We start from the raw sequence: 25,283 nt of genomic DNA on the forward strand, positions 1-25,283 counted from the left end.
TGCCCCAGAACTTTATGAAGATCATACTCTCTAATGTGTTCTTCTGTTTATGGAATGGCACGATGTTGTTTGAAGAGAATTTAGCTGCTATTTCTAGCCATTCTAATATACTGCTCGCTGTAGACGTATTATGTTGTACAGTATTATCTGAATGTAGGGCATGGGTTACGTATCAGTCTGCAATGGACAGACATAAAAGCACTATTTCAGTAAATGTGGCTACATCATCCATGGCAGTGTTGAATATAAAGCTGACAACGATGCTGATGCCTAATGGGTAATATGTTAATAATACTGAAGATGATGGTGATGGACATAGTTATCATTATTATTATTATTATTATTATTATTATTATTATTATTATTAATATGATATTCACGATGACGACAGAAATACATAACGCCAACAAAGACGAACAATGGACAATGGATATTTACTGCAGTAGTAATAGCGGTTGGCAATGCTGATGTTCTTGTTGTCGGCGCTTTTATAGTTGGTGTTGTTGTTGTTGTTGTTGTTATTGCTAATATTGGTATTGGCAGTAGTTTTGGTAGTGGTGGCGGTGGAGGTGATGGCACAGGCGATGGTAGAAAGTGTGGGTGGCAGTGGTGATTTCGAGTTAGTGATTACAGTGGCGGTGAGACGGTGGATTTGCGAAGTCTTTAAATGGCCTAATATACAGATTATATCGGATGGAGATTTTATTCGACTCATTTAGACTGATACATCGATGTGTCTATAATAAGTACTTATTGCATTAGCAGATTCCATCGAACCATTGTCATCAACGAAGAAATCAGAATGCCTCTTCTGTAGACGTTAATGATAATTGAACGTCATGAAAAGGAACCATCAATGCAAGAAATTCCTCAGAATGCATTAGGGAGTTTTTCAATATAGCTGTGTATATTGTATAGAAGTATGAATGAGTGTATGTGTCCGTATATACATACAAATATACATTCATACTTACGTTCAAATATACAAACACAAAAGAAGACATACGCATATTCATATATCTGTGTATAGAGACAGATGGGTGGGGAGAGAGAGAGAGAGAGAGAGAATATTTGAGAATAGAGTGGCGACGTTTCTAAGTATGCGCTTGTGAATGTAAGCATGTTATATTAATATGAATATGATACACGTAGCTGTCCTTACATATATACACGCAGACGCACATACATATGCAAGTGATATAGATGTATATATATATATTCTTAGAGAAGATTTATGTAGGTATACATAGATTTTTAGTATATAAACACACATACACGAATACATATTAGTAGACATATATGTATGCATACATATATTTATATGTATATGCTAATATAGCTATATCTATATATACATATGTATATATATACATATATATATATATATATATATACATATATGTAACGATATATATATATGCATATATATATGTATATATATACATATATATATATATATATATATATATATGCATATACATATACACACCTATATATATACATATATATATATATTATATATATATATATATATATATATATGTATGTGTGTATGCCTGCATGTATGTATCTATGCATGCATGCATACATGTATGTATGTATAAACACTGCACATACATATCTTTTTTTTCCATATAATAACACTCGGCATTCTCATATTTCTTTACTCGCTTCATATTTTTATAGCATTCTTATTTCCTTTTCTCTGCTCTCTCTTTCCTTTTTATTGTCGTTGTTTACGTCTTTCTTACTATTTGTATTTGTTACCGAATCTTGTTACCGGATTCTTTCAGCAGACATCTTCAGTCAAATACAACTTTGCAAAGACGACAATTTTTTTTCCCAATGCTGCTATATAGCTTTATTTAAAAGCTGTTTTGTGAAGTTCACAACTCAATTAACAAGTTTCTAGTTTAGTAAACACTTAGAACATATGTAATATAAAATCCAGTAATAGACCACACATATACCTCTATTCTGTCCATACATCTTCCTTCATAAGTATATGAAAAATGGAATGAAACTAAACACTCTACTTACATCTGGTGTTTGAAAGAATATGATACAGCTTCCGATATCATTGGGAAGGTCATCAAGAGATACATACTATACAGAAATAGTTCAATATTGATCCTCCAACTGAGTATCTCTCAGAAAGTTACATAATATGTTGAGTCTTCGATATGTAATTTGTGATTCATTAGAAGATTAGCTTGGGAAGATTACCTCATGATACATGAAAGCCCTAGTTAAGTAATTCAGAAGAATCCTCGTCTTTTTATCACTCTACACTTGTTTAAATAGTGACTTCCCTTCGTGTAGTCTAAGAGATTATATTTATCGGTACCTTACAGTTTTATAAACCTTATATCTCCATTCGCATTTGGATATAGTTTCTTTTCTTTTTTTTACTGTGGAGATGTACTTGCATAGCTAGTATCTTGATGCGAAATGTTTTGCTGAAACTAACTAATTAGCTGAAAAAACATTAGTTAAGCATTCAAAAACACACAAAGACCGTCACCTTTACTTAAATATTTGCGAAAGGGTACCCAAACGTAACCGAAAATGTTCTCTGTGGAACAACCTCATTCTAGTTCGGGTTTCAGCCGCTACAAGCCACTTGATGCAACCCTCAAGCCTCAGTGTGACGACCTGTTTCGTCCGGACATTATAGTGCTATGTGGTGCATCTTTGTTTTGCAGTCGTTCTCCTCTGTTTGTCAATTTTTGCGATGGTTGAAACGAAGGAACAGCGTGCTTTAGTGAAAGTCTGTTTTCTGCTGAGGAAAACGACGGTTGAAGCAGTGTTTATGCTTCAAACAGCTTACAAGGAAGCTGCCTTGAGCAAAAGAAAGTTTACAAGTGGTTTCCACGTTTTAAGAATCATCACTTGCCATTTGAAAACTGACCTCGTTCTGAACGACCGTCGACCTCGCAAACGAATGAAACATTATGAAAATTGATGAATTGATCTTTGAGGATCGTCACCCGACCAACTGACGAACTTGTTGACATGACTAGTGTGTCCTTTAGCTCATGCCAACGAATTTTGAGCAAGGAATTGCGAATAAAAAGAGCGGAAGAAAAATATGAAAAAAACAAAGCGGAAGAACAAAAGCAGTCACGACTGAATGCCTGTATTGAAGTGAAAAGGCAGTTGGAAGTTGACCCGGACGATCTTTCGAAGGTCATTACAGGTGACGAAAGCTGGTGTCACGGCTACAACCTGGAAACGAAGCAGCAAGCAAGTCAATGGCAACATTCGAGGTCACCACGGCCCCCCAAAACCCCGCCAAATCCAACGTGAACTTGATGTTGATATGTCTCATCAATGTGAAAGGAATTGTCCACTAACAATTTGTTCCTTCTGGTCAAACTGTTAACAAGACATTTTACTTGGCAGCTCTGAAGCGTTTGCAAGACGCGATGAAACGAAAAGGCTCCAACCTGTGCCAAAATGGGGAGTGGTCGTTTCATCACGACAATGCACCTAATCACACCACCTTGTGTGTGAGACAGTTTTTGACCAAAAATGGTATGATATCGCTTACCCACTCTCCCTATTTGCCCGATCTTGTTCTCTGCGACTGCTTTTTGTGCCACGAATAAGAAAAGTCGCTTTGCAGATGTGGAAGAGGTGGAGGAAAAGACGACAGAGGCGTTAAAAAGAATCACTTCATAAGAGTCCCAGGACTGCTTCGAACAGTGGAAAACTCGTCCGGACCGATGCACTGCTTCAAATGGAGAATACTTTGAAGGCGATAAAAGTACAAACATGTACATCGAAGTGAATAAAACAATATTGCAAAAATTACGTTTTCTTTTGGGTAACCCTCGTATTTGTAATATGGCGACGAATTTTTCGTCGCTCGAAACCGCGACCGGTTCACTGAGGAGAAACAGAAAACTTTTTGCCAAGGAAGAGTTCGAGGTTTGAGCAACGAAAATTTTGTCACCATATTACAAATAAATGTTTAAGTGAAGGTAGCGGTCTGTGTGTTCTGAATGGCAATCGCGTCGTTTTTTTTCCTATTCATTAAACATATAATTTTAGGTATTTAATCGTTCACAGACCAGTGAAAATGAATAACAATCAGCAATATTTATATATAATGAGCAGTACTGTGTATAACATAATGTAACCTATAACGCAATAGAGAGGAATTTACATGATAAATCGAACTAGGCTTATATATATATATATATGAAAAACTGTTATACCGATGATTGCTTAGCAAAAGCTCTTAGCATAATATTGTGTGTATGTGTTCGTGTGTGTGTGTGTGTTCGTGTGTGTGTGTGTGTGTATGTGTGTGTGTGTGTGTGTGTGTGAATGAGTATGTGCATAAATGTGCTGCGCCTATGCTTATGAATCTATGTACACTTAGAACAATTTCATCCTTTGAAGTAAAGATTATTTTTACTTAGATTCTATTATCTCAATATCTATGTGGTCATTCTCTGTGTTTCTGTTTATAAACCTATCTAACATACGAACACATACACAAATTCTAACCCATACTACACTTACATACATACATACGTACATACATATATACATACATGTACGTGTGTGTTAGTGTGTATGTGGGGTGGGGTGCTTAGATTGGCAATACTTGTACTTTTGAGCACATCGTTGTAGAAGATTACAGATATTCATTTATTCTGAATCTTTGAACAGTATGAGTCATAAATTAATTATTTGTGGTTGGCGTGGTTGTTTCTATTGGATAGAAATGAAAATATTGGGGTGGCATGAGATGTGCCACATTTTTTTAGCCCATTCACATATATGACCCAGAGAAAGAGAGAAAGCGAGAGAAAGCGAGAGAGGAGAATGTGAGAGAATTGGAGAAAGCGTTTGAGAGGGAGGATGAGACAGATTAGTTACAGTACTTGACTGGTACGTTATTTATCTAACAACAAGCGGATGAAAAATAATTTTGGTCTAGGTGGGATTTGAACTCAGGTTACATGGATCAAGATCACATAATGCAAAGTGTTATATGCGGCAAAGTATCATATGCGGCTTTGTTGTGAATTGAATAACTTAATTACTGAACGGAAACATGCACAAACAGAGACGTCTTTTCCCTTTCATACACATATATATATATATGAATCTGAATGTTCTTAGAATCCACCCAGCCAGTCGTCTGCACTTTGTCGCCATCCTGGTAATGTGCACTTGGAAAGAGGTATCATCACTCATGTCGATACCCAGGTCCCTCACAGACTTAGGCTTATATATATATATATACGTATATATATATATATATATATATATATATAATATATATATATATATATATATATATTATATATATATATACACATATAATATATATGTATACATATATATATATATACACATATAATATATATGTATACATATATATATATATATTATATATATATATATATATATATATATATATATATATATACATATATACATATATACACATATATATACATATATATACATATATACATATATATATATGATTGATTGATTGATTCTAGTTTCAGCTCATGAGCTGTGGCCATGCTAGGGCACCGCCATTTGCGCAAGAATGTGAGTGCGTATTTATTTGCAAGTAATTCGAATGCATCTCAGTGTCTGTTTGTATCCACCACAAAAACTTCAAGCTCTCTCTTTCACCATACATGCGCGTAAAGAAATTCCAATGGCTGGAAACTTAGCTGAAAAATCACTGGGTCTCGATCGTATACCCTACGATCTTTACTGTTTCAAGCCAAACTTTCTCACTAATGTCTTGACAGTTATGTATTAAAACTGATGATAGACTTGGAATATTTTACATTCTTTGTTTCACATAGATTCTGTTTAAGTTCCTCAACAAGATTTTGGCACTTAACGCCAGTAGTTTAATCGGAGTAAAAAAAAAATGTGTTGAATTCGAAATTTCACCTCATGTGATACATATCAGAAAGGACCAGTACGTCTTTGTTAGAATTCTGATAAATTAAAGTGGCGAGCTGGTAGAAACACCGGGCGAAATGCTTAGCGTTGTTTCGTCTGTCTTTACGTTCTGAGTTCAAATTCTGCCGAGGTTGACTTTACTTTTCATCCTTTCGGGGTGGATGATTTAAGTAGTAGTTGCGTACTGGTGTCGATCTAATCGACTGCTCCCCTTCCCAAAAATTTCGGGCCTTGTGCCTAGAGTAGAAAAGAACTCTAATAAATTCAGAGCAGAGTAAACTGTATTACAGGTACTACAGGTTCCTTTTCCGCTATCTATGAGGTACCTTCATGCCATAGAAGATACAGTTTGTATTTGTATTATACTGCTATGGTATCGAAGACATCAAAACTCAGGATGATCACCTTTTTCGGAGAATCGACGAGAAAGGTCTGAGCCATTCATAGAAGACCTTCAGATCGAGTATTCTGACTAATTTCCAAATATCCTTGATCTGAAAATGCTTCAAAGGAGTATTGCCTTATCGGAATAAACTCTACAGGCAAGGCCGTGTTAGACCCTCCACTCAATGTACCAGAAAGTAACAGGAGCATGCATTAGATTCGATAAATGAGTGCTCTACTGTCCCTGAATCTAAGGTCTGGTTAAAGCGTTTGGGATCTACTTGAAACCATATCATTTGATGTATAAAACATTCTTGATGTTGTGAGAAAGATGGCTATCCTCATTGCAACGTTGGGTGCAACCTGTCTTTATATTGACCACCCGTCTTAGTTTTCCTAGACAAGATATGCCTAAATTTGAAAGTATTGTATTCCGCTTTTGGGGGAAGGGCTAGATTTCGCTGGTCATGTGTGGCCAGCTCTCGATAAAATCGAAAATGGGGTGATACAAATTGATACACGAGACATGCATCGAGGCTAGCACATCTACGAGATTCCTTGACAAGAACGTATACGTTGAACAAGTGTGTCACCAGTCATCATATTTCCCCATGTGTGTGTGTGTGTGTGCGTATGTGTATTTATGTCTGTGTGCACGCACACGCGTGAGAATGCTTGTGTATATATAAATGTCACAAGGAAATTCAGCTTCATCTCTTCCAGACGTGGGATATCTCTAATGGTAGTATATCTCCAGCGCCTTAGAAAAGTGTTGCGTTGAAGCAATTTAAGGTCTTAATAATGGCGATATCATTATCATCATTAGCATTATTATCAGAATTCCCTCGTCCTTATTAAGTTATTATAGTTTACATCTTACTGCAATTCAATCAATTCATGTTAAGTGCTATATGATAAAACAATAGTAGTTGGTGGAGGTTTTCTCAGTTAATCTTATTATAGATAGTTTGAGAAGTCTTGTTACACTATAATATATTTAATCAGCTTAGTGGATATTAAGATAGCTTTTTGGAACAAACATTAAGATTCGCATAACTTTTTCTTGTTCTTTTTCGTTTCTTATTTTTTTTCAATATAAAGCTGCTATTTAGATGATTTACAATTGAATATCAAAAGAGGTTTCATATAATTTTAAGCAGAACTACACACCAATAAACACATATACGAATTTATTGGAATACTCAGATGAATTCAGATAAATGTATCCAAAAATAAAATACAAAGACTTGAAAACATTTTGAAATAAAAGTAAAATAAAATGAGAATAGAATGAGAATATATCCTATAAAATATAAAATGCATAAATATTGCCGAAGTACTTAGTCTAATTATGTATAGGCCAAAGAAAATAACGGACCTGAAATAGCAACATTGCAGTTTAGCTACTAATTCAATACAAACTATCTAGTAAGTTGCCCGCATGACTGTTAGCAACGTCATAACATCATGAAGAATGGGAAACATTTACATCTTCAGAATTTCCTTAATAATATTCTTGCAATGTATACTTCACTTTATACATGTGTCAGTGTTCGTGTGAGAGATGTATAATATACAAACCGTTGTTCAAGAACTGTATGTAACATTTTAGTTTAGGGTAGATTTTTGTTTAGCCTTCTCATTATGTAGCAGTGTAGTTTGTTTTGACCATTGTGAGCTGGAGTTAATATATACAATCTGAGCACTAACTTTCAATGCTGCCTGAAAGGAGATTATTTTTCCGTAAAATGATAAGTATCATTATCAACACATGCCCATTACAACGTTGCATAACCTTTGCTATCGTACCTCGAGATCCGGTACTAAATAGGTACGATGTATAGAACAGGAAGAGCATGGGAGTATGGATGTGATCTTTGATTATTTGCGTTACATTCAAGCCTTTCTATGAACCCCGCGAAGTATCAATATGAAATTTAGAATTTCTTTAGATTTCCTTTTATATATATCCTGGACAATGATTTTTTTAGGTACATGTTTGCTAGATTTGAAGGTGTTTCTCCTCTCCTAGAGTTTCCTCCTAGAGTGTCCGTGTGAGATCATTATACAGAGAGATCTCCCTGGCTCTAACGCATTATATTTTAAACGAAGAAGCCACACTGACTTTACCTACTCCCAAGACTGAGATGCTTTCAGAAATGAAAACAAAAAACTATAAATTTGTGTGCACAACAGATATGAAGGTTCTGATTTGTAAACTCTGATGCATTCTTCTCTATGACACTCTATGAAACTCTAAGGTTTCATCAATCCCATTATACGTTTGTTTATTAGAGATTCACTCCATGATCCACCATAATCTGGTACATCGCCAGCTGTTAGTCTTGCAGAACCTGCTCCACTGCAATATCCACCTGAGGAATTGAACTTACACAGAAAACTAATATAATCCTCATTATTTTTATATTATAACCATTTCTTATTATAACACAGATATTTTCGTATACTCTTACTCTTTTACTCTTTTACTTGTTTCAGTCATTTGACTGCGGCCATGCTGGAGCACCGCCTTTAGTCGAGCAAATCGACCCCGGGACTTATTCTTTGTAAGCCCAGTACTTATTCTATCGGTCTCTTTTGCCGAACCGCTAAGTGACGGGGACGTAAACACACCAGCATCGGTTGTCAAGCAATTCTAGGGGGACAAACACAGACACACATACACGCACACACATACATATATATATATACATATATACGACAGGCTTCTTTCAGTTTCCGTCTACCAAATCCACTCACAAGGCATTGGTCGGCCCGGGGCTATAGCAGAAGACACTTGCCCAAGGTGCCAAGCAGTGGGACTGAACCCGGAACCATGCGGTTGGTTAGCAAGCTACTTACCACACAGCCACTCCTGCGCCTATGTTGCATTTCAGTAACACTTCTGCAACTCCTTCGCCTAAAATAGCATTAGAGTTAGATTGTAGGGCACAGATATTCTGTCTGGTAGTCTGATGCCTTGTCAAGTTAATATTTGGCATGATGTCACAATATCTGGACGTAAAATAAATGAAGGACTCGTCGCTGCAAAATTTATAAAACTGTGTTGCCATTTTAACAACAAAACATGACGAAGCTTAAAATTATTTACAAAGTCATCAGCTCATAGGATCCATAAAATATGACTCGTTTAATTTTATAATTAGAATATTAAGTAAATATACTTTGTAAATATGTTTAGAGGCGAGATGCTATGTTTGCACACTAATATTACACAAACAAAATTCCCTCATTAAAAGATACCGTCTTGTGTCTCATTCCCCACTATTACTGTGATCTCTGAAAAATATTAACATCAAACTCACTTTCCATAATTTTATTGGTCGCAAAATATAGTTTTATCTATTGATCCTGTTCGTCACGCCTCAACTGAATTATTGAAATGATAACGGTTTCAAATTTTGGCATAAAACCTATATTTTTAGGTGAATCGGATAGTCAGTTGCTTCAACATCAGTACTTGACTGGTACTTTATTTCATCAACCCCGAAAGGATGAAAGACAAAGTCTACTTCCTAGGTGGAATTCAGAACGTGAAGATTCACTACAGATTTTGCTCAACTTGCTAACGACCTTGCCAGCTCTCTGCTTTGACTATAAGAATGAAAATGATTACATTCTTAATATTAAAATTGCTATTACATGGATAATTACAAATAACACCTTTCATGAGTGACAAATTGTCTTTAAGAATTTTAAAAAGCAGAAAAATCCTAGGTATAATGATGAAGATACCAAGAAAATGAAAATGATGCCATGCCAATGATAGTGTTAATAAGCTGTGAACGAGTCATTCTACGTTGATTTCCCCTTAATTAATTATGGTGTTTATGGGTAATTAGTATATTTGACTTCGAAACTTTTACAAAGTTAGCTTGAACACGTCACTATCTACTAGGTATAAATGTCCTTTGATCGAGTTTATTCTTTTGCAAATTATATGAGAAAACTTCTAGTTCCTTCCCAATGACGTCTGTGCTGGCCATTAGCCGCTTCAGATTTATCAGTCTAGAAGAGATGGTGCATGACGTAGATGCTGCTATTCTTCTGGTGACAATTTTCATTAACAATAATGTTTAATTAGAAGATCGTTTCTTCTTGTCATCGTCAGTCTTTCGAGTCATTCTTAATTTATCAGCTCTTTGATATTTCATATTCTGGCATTTAACACCTGGTCTTGAATATATTTACAAGTGCAATTTATAATTTAAAGTGTATGTTGTAGGTGATGTGTTATTGTTTAAGCCCATTATATTTGGAATAGTAAAAATGTATGCTGAAGTAATTGTTGGTCCTTATATTCATAAGCACAACTTCCAAATAGAGTTTTACCATGTAGTACCTTGGGCAAGTGATTTCTACTCTAGCCCCAGGCTGACCAACGTCTCATGGGTGTATTTGGTAGACGGAAAAGGAAAGAAATCCGCCGTATTAAAATATACATACATACATATATATATACATGTGTATGGGGATGTTTGTGCATGATTTTATTTTTTTGTCAGTCCTACACCGCCAGTTGACAACCTGTGATGGTTTGTTTACCCCCAGAGTCCTTGCGGTTCTGTAAATATACCGACAGAATATGCACCAGGCTTAACAAATAAGTACTGGGGTAGACCAGCTCAAATAAAACCGTCCAAAGTAGTGCCCCAGCATGGCCGCACTTCAATGACTGAAACAAGTAAAAGCTAAATATTTTACAGTTGATGTTGAAAGCCAATTATGAAAGCATTGCAACCGTCAATGGCTTCTCTTTGGCGTATTTAAGTTTAAATTTTTAAGATGATGTATATGATTTCAGGAAATTTGGCTTCACTTTCTAGCAAACCGAATGGACACCTTAAGGCAATATCGGTGATGTGTAGGTTGTCGCGCTTCTTTTTCTAGTCAGTGTACAACGATTATAATATCCAATGTATGCTTCTTTCTTTTTTTTTTTCGAAACCTGTGGGGTGTGATTTCAGCGAATTTGGTTGGCATTTCTGACAAGACAAGCGACTACGTTGAGGTAACTTCGTCGTAATGTTATTTGTCACAGAATACTTATGATGTTATGATATACTCCATATATACTTTTTAAAAATGTTTTCAAGAATTATCTTTGTTAACCTACAACCCCTGACTACATTCGTACATTTCAAAACAGGATCTAGACCGACAAGGATTACACATTAATATTCATGAGCTTAGATATGATTACCTCTTTCTTTGCCTGAGTAATAAACAGTGAGCGATGTATTTTTGCACTTAGCTCAATAATAGGGATTTGTATTTGTTTTAGTGGAGAAATAGCAAGTGGCATTTCATTTTGCCTCTGTTGTGAATAGTAGGAATTCAACTGAGAAAATATATTACTAGTTTCCCGATTTTTTAATATGTAAAGGTAAAACTGGCCTTGCTAGAATTTGAACTCAGAATATAAACGTATGTAAATAGATATTATAATGAATTTATATTGCACTCTAGGGTTATAAAAATAATATAAAATGTTATACATTTCAATATATGGAGGCACATGGCCTAGTGGTTAGAGCAGCGGTCGAGGGATCGTGGGTTCGAATCTCAGACCGGGCGATGTGTGCGTTTATGAGCGAAACACCTAAGCTCCACGCGGCTCCGGCAGAAGGTAATGGCAAACCTCTGCTGACACTTTCTCCCCAAATTCCTCTTACTCTTTCCTCCTGCATCTTGCGGCTCACCAGCAACGGACCGGCGTGCCGTCCAAGTGGGGAATCTATACGCCAAGGAAACCGGGGGGAAACCGGCCCTTACGAGCCAGGCGTGACACGAGAAGGAACAAACAACAACAACAGTTCAATATTGAATTGCTATCATTATTATCATTTACGCTATTCGATCAAAGTTTTAAACGTCATCAATTATTTCATTTCGTTTCGGCTATTGTAGGATTTTAAAAAAAAGGATTCAAATTGTGACTTTTTAAAGGTAGTAGGTGAGATGAGCGGAAATTGTTTGCTATTTGTACCAGATAGAGCGTTCGCATAAATACAGCTCGATGTTTAATTTAGTACAGTGTAAGGGATACACTAAATAAATGGTACCCTATTTAATAGGTTTGCTTCTTGGTTATGCATTATAACCTGATCTATGATTTATTATCCTTTTTGGCTGAAAAAATTTGCGTTGTTTCTTTGGGCATGCGATGCAGTAAATGAGAACTTTTTGTTTTGCAATTTATATTAAATTTAAGATTTCATTCCTTCCGCTTCTTGAATGATTTCAAGTAACTCAAACGTCTCCCGTCAAAGATTACCACATTTTGTTACATGCACGGTCTCATGTTCTACCCTTGACAAAACAAAAGTATTTTCCTATTTCCGAGCGCGCCCGAGCATGTGTGCGTGCGTATGTGTATTTGTGTGTGTGTGTGTGTGAGTGTGTGTGTGTGTGTGTGTGTGTGTATGTTCGTGTGTGCGTATGTGAGTAAATTAAGAGATCTTAATATAATTAATAATTATTAATTCAAGACAATAGTTCTTCAGATATTGTCACACTTTCAAGAATTTCACCAACAACATTTCCCATAACACTAAGAAAGAGATACTAGGTATATACACACGTGTGCGTACAGGCACACATACATGCCTTTATATGTGTGTGTGTGTGTGTGTATGTGTGAGCAAGCGCGGGTATGTATATGTAATTTTCTTCTTAAGGAGCCCTCTGTCGGTTACGACTGTGAGGGTCCCAGGGGATATGATCAACGGAACAGTTTGCTCGGGAATTTAACGTGTAAGTGGCTGAGCAATCCACAGACATGTGTACCCATAACATAGTTCTCGGGGAGATTCAGAGTCACACAGATTGTGACAAGGCTGGCCCATTGATATACAGGTACACCTCAGTTTGGCCAGCTGAGTGAACTGGAGCAACGTGGAATAGAGTATCTTGCTCAAAGGCACAATACGTCGCCGGGAATTGAACTCACGACTTTACGATCATGAGTCGAATGCCCTAACCACTAAGTCACACACCTTCACTATATGTATATATATACATATGTATATAATGGATATGTATGTGTATGTATATATACATACATACATATATATATATTATATATATATATATATATATATACATATATATATTATACATATATATAGGCGTGGGAGCGGCTGTGTGTAAGTAGCTTGCTTACGAACTACATGGTTCTACAAGTGTCTTCTACTATAGCTCGGGCCGACCAAAGCCTTGTGAGTGGATTTGGTAGACGGAAACTGAAAGAAGCTCGTCGTATATATGTTTATATATATGTATGCATGTGTATACGTTTGTGTGTCAGTGTTTATTCCCCCACATCGCTTGGATTGAAACAAGTAAAAGAGTATATATATGTATATATATATATTATATATATATATATATATATATATATATACATATTCTCTCTCCTTTTTTTTTCTTTTTTCTGTGTCCCTTTCTGTAGAAGAGCGTAGGCTCTAAACGTAAAAGACTTTTTCTATTCCTGTACGTTATACTAATACTTCTGTTAGTTTTTTACACCACCTGTCTTAGTGTTTTGTTTTTTTCATGAACTCTCCCTATATATATATATATATATATATATATATATATATATATACATATATATATATATAATTCGAGACAAAACCACTATTTTAAAATCAACAAGGAAAGACTTAATACATAAAATTTTAATATAAATTAAATAAACCGCCACTACAATTGTTTCATGTCTGCTACCGACATTCTTCAGGTGAATTTCGATCTTCTAATCAGTATCAAATTATGACTTCATAATTTGATACTGATTAGAAGATCGAAAATCCACCTGAAGAATGTCGGTAGCAGACATGAAACATTGTAGTGGCGGTTTATTTAATTTATATTAAAATTTTATGTATTGATTAAGTCTTTCCTTGTTTGATTTTAAAATAGTGGTTTTGTCTCGAATTATATTATATAATACTTTACTATAAAATTGGATTTAACCCTAACTCTGATTTTTCCCTGTAAATTTGGATTCATTCCCTAATATTTATTATTATTTATATATATATATATATATATATATCAATTAAGGACAACTTCTTAATAAGGAAAACTTAACAAGAAATTATCAGGTAGATAGCGTGAAAGACCTCATAAGAGAAAAAATTTCGAAAATAATTCTTTCTTATTGAACATATTAATTTATATATAGAGGGCATTATTATACATACATGCCACACGCTAAGAGGGACAAAATTAGTCATTTCTACCAAAAATTTTACTAATCCCACCGAATGCAATTTTTCAAAGTAAGACATTTAAAAATATAGACTTGTATCACCTGTGATTTCATACCTCTGTATTCATCAGCAAGCCTGGACGTATCATAAATAAACGACCGTACCTCGTCTAAGCCGAGCAGCTAACTGATCAACATCAACGAAGCACATGGGTGAGTTTACATATATTACATCCGGTAAATGGCAGACTTTTACGAATTGCATTTCTTGTTAATTTCTTGTTAAGTTTTCCTTATTAAGAAGTTGTCCTTAATTGCTAAATTTTTATTCCGAAAAAACTTTTCTTCCCCGAAATGCAATTCGTAAAAGTCTGCCATTTACCGGATGTAATATATGTAAACTCACCCATGTGCTTCGTTGATGTTGATCAGTTAGCTGCTCGGCTTAGACGAGGTACGGTCGTTTATTTATGATACGTCCAGGCTTGCTGATGAATACAGAGGTATGAAATCACAGGTGATACAAGTCTATATTTTTAAATGTCTTACTTTGAAAAATTGCATTCGGTGGGATTAGTAAAATTTTTGGTAGAAATGACTAATTTTGTCCCTCTTAGCGTGTGGCATGTATGTATAATAATGCCCTCTATATATAAATTAATATGTTCAATAAGAAAGAATTATTTTCGAAATTTTTTCTCTTATGAGGTCTTTCACGCTATCTACCTGATAATTTCTTGTTAAGTTTTCCTTATTAAGAAGTTGTCCTTAATTGCTAAATATATATATATATATATATATATATATATATATATATTATATATATATATATATATATATATATTATATATATAAGCGACTGGAGGCGCAATGTCCAAGTGGTTAGAGCAGCGGACTCGCGGTCGGAAGATCGCAGTTTAGATTCCCGAGTATTGTGTGTGTTTATTGGGCCAAAACGCCTAAAAGCTCCACGGTGCTCCGGCAGGGGGTGGTGGCGACCCGTATTGTACTCTTTCGCCACAACTCTTCCTGTTTCTTAAGCAACGCTGCGATGGATCGGCGTCCAGTCCAGCTGGAGGAACACATACGCCAAAGAAACCGGGAAACAGGTCCCATGAGCCTGGCTAGGCTTAAAAAAGGGCGACGTTTATCGTTTATATAAGCGACTGACGCTGAAAGGAAACCGAATAGAAATAACACTGGTGACAGAGATGATGAAAATTATGATAATCATGAGAGGAAGGAGGAAATCGTGTATCATTCTAGCGATGATAAGCAGGAACAGCATCTTATGTAAATACGTTCACACATGTTGAAGTTGGTTTTATTTTTGTTATAATTATATTAGTAGTGGTAAAATTAGTAATCGTTGTGGTGGTGGTGGCGGGGTTGTTGTCTTTGTCTGCTGCTAAAGTAATACCGACTTCATTGTTTGCCAGACAAGTAATTAAAATGTCATTATCAGTTTAGAGACGCTGCAATGTGTTGCATTGTTCTATCAACCATAGTCTATTTGTGTGAGCGCGTGCATAGTCGTACAAACACGTATTCACGTATACGCGTATTTTTAATTAAGATATATATATAAATAGGTATACATACACACACACACACACACACACACACGTATATATACATATATATATATATATATATATATATATATATATATAATATATATATATATACATATATATATATATACATATATATATATATATACCTGTATATATATATATATGTACACATATATGTACATATACGTATTTGCATATATATATATATATATTATATATATATATATATATATATATATATATATATATATATATATATACCTATATATGTATGTACACACAAATATATATACATATATACATATATATATATACTTATATATAAACATGTACTTTTGTACATAATATATATATGTATGTGTATATATACATGCATATAAATGTATGTATGTATCAAAGTATCAAAGTATCAAAGTACCAAAGTATGTATGTGTGTGTGTGTGTGTGTAATTCTAAGCTACATGTTTATAGACATATATGCACGCATAAGGCACACATGTATAACTTATAGCATGCTTATAGAAAATATCTACATAGAGAAAACAACGGCTCTTGCAGAAACAATATATTAAACAAGTGACAGGGTCATGAACATGCCATACACAATACCATCCGTACAAAAACTGTTTTCTGCATGTATATATATATATATATATATATATATATATATATATATATATATATATATATTATATATATATATATAATATATATATATATCTACATACTACATATATATATATATATATATATATATATATATATATAATATATACATACATATATACATATAAATATATATATATATATATATATATATATATATATATATATATATATATTTACATACATACATACATACATATATACATATATATATATATATATATATATATATATATATAATACACTTTATACATAATTATATAAATATATATATATATATATATATATATATATATATATATATATATGCATATATACACTTGTATGTAGACAGATATGTAGATACGCAGACATAGTGTGAAAAATGTAAGGCTTCGCGATACTTGTTGTGGTGATTTTCAGCAGATATGTATCACCAGTATTTATCCACAAGTGTACTAAATATGTTTAACCTAAAATGTAATGTTAAATTAAACTATTTATACTAATTTGTGTACTTTACACATACAAGGTTGCAATGAGGAGCATTTAATTATTCTTGTCTTAGTGTTTCGTTTCGTTACTATAGGGCAAAATTATTGCTTTTCCTTGTATAACGGGGAAGAAGGGAAAAAGCGATACGATTTCAGTAAGTTGAACAAGCGGCGATTTCTTCCTCTCGTTATAAAAATAGAAGATTGCCAAAGCGAATAATGTTAATATAACAGTCTGTTACAAACATTCAAGGAACTTCACTTCTGCAACGTATGTTAATGTGGTTATGGTCTGCTGTCTGTTGCTGCAACGATGAAGGTAGGCGACGGCTGGTTGAAGAATGCTGTGAAACCGGCTGGTGTGTGGTTCATCGGCTCTGGTCAGATAGAGAAGAGGTGTGTCTTCAATGGCTGCTTCCAAAGACAAACAGAGTCAGAATACAAAGGCTTTTAGTACCTTAGGCAGGCTTCAAAAATAAAGTGGTTTTTCTCGCGTTGAAAACAAATTCTTACAAACATGTGACTGGACAGTTAGTAACCGACAAATACATGCAACAAATATGGCAAGCCATTGGATCATTGGAGCTTAACAACCAAACATGATAAAAGCATTGTCCACTTCTACTAGACTTGTTTACTAAACACATACAAATTAAAACTATGCAAAGTGTACGAGCATATAACATCTATGTATACACATATGCACACACACAATACACATATAATGCAGAGAAACACGCACCATACACAACACAGATACACAAGCACACACATACATACAAGCACAGACATACGTGTGTATATATGTATGCATACAGGGTGCAATTGGTAAATTGTCGCGAGATTAAATTTTTCATTTCGCGCTTGTGCATTGCTTTTTTTTTTTGGTGGGGGCGGGAATTTTGATACACATTATAGTAGGGTCAGTTGGGCACCATTTGTGAAAAATACAGAACAATGACACAATTCACTCTGCCGGAAATTTGGAAACGATATGTGATACTGCTTCGCATTCGCGCTGGAATCTCCAGTATGAACATTTGGGTGTTTTGGTGTCAGTCTGAGGACAGTGCTGTTACCGAGTGTGATGAAAATCAAACCAGTCAACACCCATTTTGGAGTGATCACTAGTGAGGGCAACGTTATGCCTCCATTCGTCTTCCCACACAGCCTCAGACTCAACACAGAGGCCTACATCAAGTGCCTGGAGGAGGTTGTGCTGCCCAGGGTCAAGAGGGTGGCTGCTGGAAGACCTCATGTCTGGCAATAAAACTCTGCAGCAAGCAACACAAGGAGAACCCAGTCATGGCTGTCAGACAATTTCTGTGACCACATCACACCTAACATCTGCCCACCTATCTCCCCAGACTCCCTCTCAACTGGTTATTATGTGTAGTGCACAGTTGAACCGAAAGATCAACAGCACTCCTTGTAACACCTTGTAACACCTTGTAACTGAAGGCACGGATTATGGCAGCATTCACCAACAAGGAGACCGTCCAGAAGAGTTGCAGGAGATTCCAAAGTCGTCTGGAGGCCGTGGTTGAAGCCAATGGCGATTTTCTTGAATAGATCTACTCTTTAGTATTTCAAGATATTTTTATGTAATTTTGGTAAATATATAGGGGCATATAGGGGCAGGCGTGGCTGTGTAGCATGAAGATTGCTTCCCAACCACATGGTTCCGGGTCCACTCTCTCTGCGTGGCACCTTGGGCAAGTGTCTTATACTTTAGCCTCAGGCCGACCAAAGCCTTGTGAGTGGTTTTGGTAGATGGAAACTAAAAGAAACCCGTCGTATATATATATATATATATATATATATATATATATATATATATAATATATATATATATATACGGGAAGCTTTATGAAAATAGACAAAAGACGAAGGCAGGTTTACGGAAATAAACAAAAGACGAAGGCAGGTGGAATACAAACAAACAATTCTATTAGTATGGCGCTCAGGAAATATAAATAAAACAAGTCTTTAACGTTTCGAGCCTACGCTCTTCAACAGAAAGATACACAGAGAGAAAACACAGAAAGAAGGAGAGAAAAATATATGCGTGCAGAGACTAGCGAATCAACATGGCGATCTGATTTCGGCCAGAAGTCGAAGATCAAACGTGAGACGCAAGAGCGAAATTAGGGGAGATAATGGGGTTAAATGAGCTCGCTCCAACATTAGAGTGTGTGTGTGTGTGTATGAATGTGTATGTGGGTGTGTGTGTGTATACTTGTCTTCCCTCAACCATCTCTTGACAACTGCTATTGGTGTGTTTACGTCCCCCGTAACAGCGTTTCGGCAAAAGAAACCGATAGAATAAATACTCGGCTTACAATGATTAAGTGCTTGGGTCGATTTGTTTGACTGAAGGCGGTGCTCCAGCGTGGCCGCAGTCAAATGACTGAAACAAGTAAAAGAATAAAATAATATCTGTTAAAGTGTGATATGCGTGTGTTTGTTTGCCTATTTCTGAAAAGTGAACTCTGTGGGTAAATGAGAGTATTACACACGCTAGATCCTAAAGTAACCACGATCAACTATCGCCGAGTTTCAGTTTTATTTGCAAACATCTTCCAGTTTCGCCTGTTCACTCAAACCAAGTGTTTGCAACACTATTTTTTTTATTTACATACAAATTTATTATGATAAGTATAGGTTGAAATTTCATAACATGGTGGTGTAAATCTTTCAATACGTATTAATTAAAAGTAGCATTTTTGTGCGTATTTGACGAAGATTAAGTGCGTATCCTTCGTATGAATATTCTTAAGATCTGGAATGAGTGAGCATGTTATGGCGATCACATTAATAAAAGTTGGAATTCGTCAATATCTATCTTTATGTCAGTCTTTAGTTGGAGAGACCACTGCGATTTAGTTACTGTGCTTTTTTTCCCAAGGACGTGTTAAATATGTTTGTTAAACTTCATTGTAATTTTTATTTTGTATGTTTTATAGTCATTCTCATCAAAATTATAGTCACTTTAACACTATACTGATCAGCTTTACATTTTCTATATGTGATATATATGATACACACACACACATATATATATATGTATATATATATATATATTATTATATATATATATATATATATATATATATATATATGGCCATGATAGGTCGTTAGCCACTACACACAATTTTTCTCTCCTTGTTTTTTTCTGTGTCCCTTTCTGTAGAAGAGCGTAGGCTTGAAACGTAAAAGACTTTTTCTATTCCTGAGCGTTATACTAATATATCTGTTTGTTTTGTACACCACCTGTCATCGTCTTTTGTTTTTTTCGTAAACACTCCCTATATATTTATATATATATATATCATATATGTGTATCATACCAAACGAACTTAAAAACCAGAAAAAAGAAACAGAAATTATCTGATTGGCAGGAGGTGTTGCTTGGTAGATTCCCAATGATAGTTGCAGCAAAAAGTAGTAGTGAGACAGAGTTATGGCTACAGAAAGGACACCGGAAGAGGGAGACAGGAAATGTGTTAGTAGCTGTAAAAGATCAAGCATTAAGGACTAATTGGATAACATCTATGATATACACAGGCCAAGTAAATTTCCAATGTAGATAATGCAAATCAAAAGAAGAAAGTTATACTCATATAGCAACTGAATGTAGCATGCTGGCGCCGAAAGAATACAAGAAAAAGACATGACAATCTAAGAAGAGCAATCCAGTGGGAGGTATGAAAAAGCTAGGATTTGAACATACTGATAAATGGTATGAACATGAACCTAGTAAAGTAGTAGAAAGTGTGGGGCTTTCACATTCAGACTGACAGGGTAATAGAAGATAGAAGGCCTGATTTGCAAGTAGTAGATACAGAGAATGGAAGATAATTGACTTTACATTGCCAAATGATGATACAATTAAAATGAGAAATATAGAAAAAATAGCAAAGTAACAGGACCTAGCTATTGAATTACAAAGTCTATCGAAAGTGTGGGTAAAATGTATCACCGTATTTATAGGTGCATTGGGAGTTATCCCTAAAGATCTGAACACATGGGTAGAGGAAATAGGCATAAAACCCATTTTGCAGAAAACAGTGTTATTAGGGAGAGCAATGATACTTAGGAGGGATTTCGGTATCCACGGTTACGTGCTGTAACTCAATAGGAGGGTTCTTGGCATCTAAGGCTAATTGTTCGAGCCCGATGTTCGGATTCTTTTCTTTTCCAACAGTCTAATCTGTTGAATGTATATGAATAGCAATTATGATGATGATGATGATAATAATAATAATAATAATAATAATAATAATAATAATAATAATAATAATAATAATAATAATAATAATGATAGTAATAATAATAATAATAATAATAATAATAATGATAATAATAAATGCCCTGATGCAGTACTAGGCAGTGGCTCTCATGGCTTCTGATCTTAACTGATTGGAGGTGTTATAATGTACATTGTTTTGTCTTGGTATAAAAGATGGGCTACAGCAAATATTCTGCTCAATACCACAGATTTGCTTGTCAGTTGTTTGACCGTAACCAGTTGAGCATGTCCCTTAGTGGCTGACGATATGTGCGTCTCTGATCACAAGCAGAAGTAGTGGGGGGGCATCATAGCCATGTGTTGAGAGGAATTCTTTGGGGTTTGAATAATTCACCTCTGGAAACATGGGTGGTTCTTTCAACATCCTTAAACAACCCTTATTCAGGGACCCTTTGAGCGGGATGGGCTACTCAACCTGAAGAAAATTCTAACTGGGCCCCACCTGCAAGGTCATGTGCTGTTTATCTTGATATGAGATCACCATGTCACGCACATATGGTTGTGTTGCATGTGCCTGGTGTACCCTTATCAGACGGGTAGTCATGATGGGCATATTGGGCTTCGTATATTTTACCCCAGTGTCACTTTGATGGCATGAACTGCTCTCTAATTCAATAATAATAATAATAATAATAATAATAATAATAGACTGTCAGTTACGTAAATCGCTATATTTTAACCGAAACTGATCCAATATATATATCAACTCATCGTAGCAGAGAATATTCAATTCCTATTAAAAATGTTCATACCATTGAATAAGATGCTCTATTAAATCTGAATGCATCAAGAAGAAAATCTCGTCATTTTGATATTATTCCAAAAACATTTGGGCTAAATTCCTAGATTTATGTTCACTACTGAGAACAAATTCTTGATCATTACTTCTTCATAGTCACTCTCCCATATAATGTTAAAATTTTCTCTTAAAACTTTAATTCTTCTCCTATTTTCATATCAGCTAAATGCAAAGAGAATATTATACATAGGCTTAACGTTGTAGACAGTAATTTATAGATTTACAAGAATATATATTAACAATAAAGAATTGAATAGAAAACACGATAACTGATAAATATACGCACACACTGTGGGATGCAGTTAACACACAATTATTATTATTATATATTATATATATATTTATATTATATATATATATATATAATATATATATATAATAAAGGTAAGCTCCAAGGATCAAGCTGTAGGGAGATATAAAGCTTTAAGCAGTCCATAGAAGGTATAGAAAACAACTTCAGGAACAATAAGCTTTATTGACGTAGAATGTTGTTTTTCCCTTATCGACGTTTGAGAAGTTGCAAAAGTTGTTTAATGGCCTAGGATTAGCAGTAAGGGTTGCTGTATATAAAAATACAAATCCAAAATTAAGGAATAGAGCAGATAAAATCCAGGCTATATATGGGTCATAGCTAGCAGAACCTCAGAAGTAAAACTTATCCTAACGCGGGTTAATCCGCTTGCTACTCAACGGGCCAACAATACCTAATCAAAAGAAATTAATATTGTCGTCAAAGGATCTTATGTTGACTCGCAAGAAGGGATGCTGAAATCCAGTGATCCATCTTGTGAGAGATAAATAATGTTAAAATTACTGTCTTGCATGCTCTCAGCACATGAAACTAATAGTAACACGTAAAAATGTATTATGCATATCTATATATATAGCTATATATATATATCAATATAGTATATATAATATATATATATATATATATATATATATGTATATTATGATCAAAATCGAAAGCATAATGGGGGGGAAAGCGTGCGGTACAAGCCAGACAGAAAAGAAGTATAAGAACTCGTATGGAATGGAATGCTGGTGTGAGATGAGTTATTTTCTGCAAAAGCGACAGAATGTACATATATGTAAATCGAATGACAGGTGGGTAACGGGATGTGGATGATGTAATCAATATGCCAATACAGATCAACTACTCAACTAACAAACAAGGACGAAAAAAAAGCAGAGAAATGTACAAAAATACAAATACATATACATATATATGTATATATATATATATATTATATATATATACATATACATATATATATTATATATAATATATTATATATATATATAATATATATATTTGTAACAGGTAACTCAGTACTACCTGTTGCACGGTCGGGTCGTCGGCGACTAAACGGCAACCCCACCAAGCTCGCTTGGTGAGAAGGGTGTTTATCGGTCACCCTGCAGGATGAAAAATAAAACCCGTCAAAGGGCGGAGGAACTCTTGAGAGTCAATGGTCATCCAATAAATGTCTTCGGGGACATAGAAATAATCGGATTGAATACCCGATCGCGCAGTTAAACCATTGGGAGTGAAGGACTCCTAGCCTTTGTCAGGGCATCCTTCTAGGAGAAGGCAACTCAGGTAACTGGGATAACTCCGATATAAACTGCGGCTCAGTGGTTACCGATGATGTTGACTTGTTCTTCTTTTCGGATTATGGCTGCTGTTGCTTAGTGAGTGGGATTGACTCAGTGCACAGCCTTTCCTCACTTAAAAAAATATCTTGCACAGGCATTGCACGATAACAACATTGATTAAGCTTCGTGCAATGGCCATACTCGATAACGAGGGGGCAGCCACCATGTATATGCATATATATATATGTGTGTGTGTTTGTGTGTGTGTGTAACAATAGCAATACGGAATCGTATATAAAATTTCCAATCAAGTGTGGCGTCACATACGGGACAGTGCTACTAGGGTTTATAACCCCAGGAAGACATTTCCTCCAGCTCGCTAACGACACACACTCTGTGTCCGATCATTAGCTGCTGATTAACACTCGCTGAAGATGGATAACCACCTAGAAAATCGAGTCCGTGTGTATCACGTAAGGCTAGAGATGAGAACGATGCTCTCCTCTTGCAAATACTAATCGAACAAAGAAAGTGTTTCGTTAGCCAGATGGAAGAGATATACCGATACATGTACCTGTATATCTGTATATATATATATATATATATATATATATATATATATATATTATATATATATATATATATATATATATATATATGTGTGTGCATATAGATAGATAGAGAGAGAGAGACAGACAGAGATAGATAGATAGATAGATAAATAGATAGATAAATAGATAGATAGATAGATAGATAGATAGATAGATAGATAGATAGATAGATAGATAGATAAATAGATAGATAGATAGATAGATAGATAGATTGATTGATTGATAGATAGATAGATAAACAGAGACGATACTGAATAAATGGAAATGAAACAACGTTATAAAACATTTGCTACACGTATACCGAAAATAGGTAAGGCAACCTTCACAGACACATAACGGCCCCTTCGCGCACACATATACAATTACACGTAAGCACAGAATTTCTTGCATACATCTAATTACAGGTATACAGTGTTAGCTAAAACGCATTCACTTATATACACTTATATAAACCGATGCACATAATGATAGACACACACATAAGTATACGACGGTAAGGACAGACGTGACTCACTAAGATACATGTATCAGGCATCCACTATTATCGACAGAAGAATATTTCACCTTCATGTTTGTCAGTGTCATTCGTTATTTTCAGTTTGTATGAACCCCAATCATCATCATCATCATCATCATGATTATCAACAGCAGCAAAAACAACGTTTTCATCATCA

This window comes from Octopus sinensis, linkage group LG8 (assembly GCF_006345805.1).
Source record: "Octopus sinensis linkage group LG8, ASM634580v1, whole genome shotgun sequence".
Taxonomy (NCBI): Eukaryota; Metazoa; Mollusca; class Cephalopoda; order Octopoda; family Octopodidae; genus Octopus; species Octopus sinensis.